Here is a 3171-nt window from a genome sequence, read left to right as displayed (position 1 = left end):
CCTTGGCTTGTCTTTAAAGTAAATGAGTAGTGTTACAATATAGCATGCTGCACATAAAAACTTCAGCTTGAAGAAAAACATCAAAAAACGAAACAGCAAAAACAGTAGTTTTTTATATAGGAAAGATAAAACTCAACTTGTCTTTATAAAGTAAAAGTAATTACACTGTTCCGGTATCTATGTATGAGTTATAATACACAAGAAGATACTCTTCTCTAAAGTTTTTGTGAAGTGAAATATTTTCAGCATTATGAGACCAACTCCTTTTGCATGAGCAAAAAGCTGCAGTTCTCCTTTGCATATAGTATTTAGCTCCCATTATGTAAGGAAATCAAATAATTCTCTCTAATGGCATCTCCAGCACAAAACACGAGCTTTGCTTACTTCAGACCTCCAGCCTCACGGGGCACTGGATATACTTTGTCAACAGGACTTTCTTTATATATGCACACTCGGGTTATATATTTTATCTATTTATCACTTCTCACATTAATACATTTATTCCTATAGGCCTAGGGGCTTATATTTCTTAAGAACTACATGAACTTCCTTACTTCTTCTCTTAAATAAAAAAAAATCAAAAAAAATACAGTGTAGTAGACTGCCCCACACCAATGCAGTGAAAAAATCAGATTGGTTATCTGATTTTTTTTTTTTTTAATTAAGAGGCTTTTTGTAAGGTTTCACTTTCTTGGCTCTACCTTCTTTAAACTGTAAATTAGTTTTTAAACTTAACTCCAAACACTGCTACATATTCAAACCTGTCTTGCATTTTAGATCCATCTTTCCTACCTTAAGCTTCACTGCCCATATCGAAGAGAGCTTTTTATTTAATATTTTCAGGAAATCCATTCAAATCTCTAGGATTTTTACTGAAAATTCACTCAAATTGTACAGAAGCTCTACAATAAAAACACCTTCCTACTAAGCATAAATCAGTTTCACAAGTGGTGTTGAAATAGGACTTTGCCAACCACAAAGTTTTATGCAATTTTAATACAGCAAAGATGGCATGAGTTAAAGGATTTTTTTATTTTTTTATTTTTTTTTTTGGACTGAGACCTGAAGAACAACAATACTGGCAACAAACCTGTGCGAGACTCAGGCCAAGGCTGTTCTGTCCAAGACAAGCAGAACAAGAAGAGCAGCTTCTCCATTTCCTCATGGTGTTGCGCAGAGGTTGGAGTTACAGAAGCACTGACCACAGCGGGACAGGACCCTGTCTCCAGCAATGGTCAGAAGCAGGTCCCTGGGCAGGAGGCAACAACAGAGTAAAAACACAAGTCTTTACCTAGGTGGGCCCTTAAGCACCTGCAGTTTGGGGATGTTTTCTTAAAAACCCTCAGGGACTCTCTCACCCATGACCTTGAGCAGTCTGCTCTAGCAACCTGTGAACATCCACATCTTAAATACATGTCATGCAAAAAATCTTCGGACCCACTACTTTCATTTCATGCCTCCTTGCTCAATGTCTCTTCCAGTTAAAGGACTACCCCACTCACCACCTCCCCTCCATTTGAGGCCTCACAGACCTCTCTGACATCCTCTGCACCCAAAGAGTCTCAATACAAACCGTCACCTGCTTTGCAGGAAGAAAATTGATGAGCACTTCACGTATGAATTTTTCGCTAACTTATCAACTCATAGACAATTCCAAGTAAAGGATACTTTGAAGCTGTACACACACACTCACTCCAGCTGAAATTAATACTTGTACCAGCAACCTGCATTCACAAATTCAAATTATTGTTTAAAATCTATTCAAAAACAGATTCCTCTATTTGTCTTTTATTTAACTGTTAGCCTAGAATAACTTACTTGTAATGGAGTTTTAATGCCAGGCACGAGCCCCGTTAGGCAACAGTGCCACATGCAGTAGCATGCCCAGGGAGCTTCCTGGCTGAGGAACGATCACAAGGCTGCAAGTCCAGCCCTATGGTCGAATACCTGTGCTTTATGCTAACTCGTATTTTTGGTTGTCCATGAAGAGAGGACCCTTCAGGAAGCAAGTCTGCAGCTAGGAGTACTTCCTGATCTGAGAATTATTTTTAAAGAATGCTAAATCCATACAAAAATAAAAATAGGCCTTCAGGGTGCGGTATTTGGACAACATTCCTCAAGTGCCTCCTCAGGGCTCTGGTCATAAAAAAAATTCTCCATGCAGGTAGTAGTTTTGACATCTTAATGGCTGTAAAGTTTCCCTTTCCTCTGCAATATAATCTCTTTTTTTTTAAAAAAAAAAAAGAGCTTCTCTTTCCCAACATTTGAATGGTGCTATAGCTTTATAATGTCTTTTTTGTTCCTTTCAGACTAAAAGTAAATAAGAATGGGACCAACTTGGCAAGAATAGAACCATTTATTTGCTCAAGCAACATTTCAAGAATACCTGCAGAGCTATTTTGGAAACACAGTGGTATCTCTATTCAGCCTTCCACGTCTGTGTTTCCCAGCTTCAGGTAGGTTATGTCTGCCTACCGATGCAAAATGCACAGCATTTCCCTCACCTCTGTGTTCAGCTTGTATCTTGTTTTCCTATTTCTCCTTTACAATTTCTTTTGATGTGGATCAGTTAGTTCCTGGAAAGTTCCTTTATGTCAGTTTATTTACTTAAAATCAAGCCTTGGCTGCGTGCTTCCCTGTGCTCCCTAGCTTTCAGAACGTGGGAAACCCCTTTTTCCAAGTCTGAGGAGCACAATGGAAAACATCCCCTTTGCTGAACAAGACCGAGATACAGCCAGGCTTCGGAAGAGATCAAGCATGGATTTGTGTTCCTACACTCATGTGGACTGATGGATCATGAGGGGAAGACTAAAAACCCTCACTGAACACATAGCACGGCAGTGAAGCAGCTCAGTGGTTACCTGCTCCACCAGCCATGTGACAGGGCAGGACAGAAGGCTCGCCTGCAGCACCAGGGGAATGGCATTCACCAGTGGCTCACTGTGTCCATCTCATTCCACTGGCTCTATAAACTGCAAAAAAACAAGGTTATCAGGAAATATCTTCTATGCCTCATAGGGAAGCACACCACAGCTAGACCTTTGATATATAATAGCTCACCAACTCCTCTCCTAAGGCATCTTTCATTGCCACAGGAGCAGCAGTTACGTTTTACAATTCAAGGAGGCTTTAAAACAAAGATTCCTTGTCTCTGCCTCCCTCGCTGCTGCC

The sequence above is a fragment of the Anser anser genome (assembly GCF_964211835.1).
Source record: "Anser anser genome assembly, chromosome: 9".
NCBI classification, from domain to species: Eukaryota; Metazoa; Chordata; class Aves; order Anseriformes; family Anatidae; genus Anser; species Anser anser.
Note: the sequence above shows the minus strand (reverse complement) of the source record.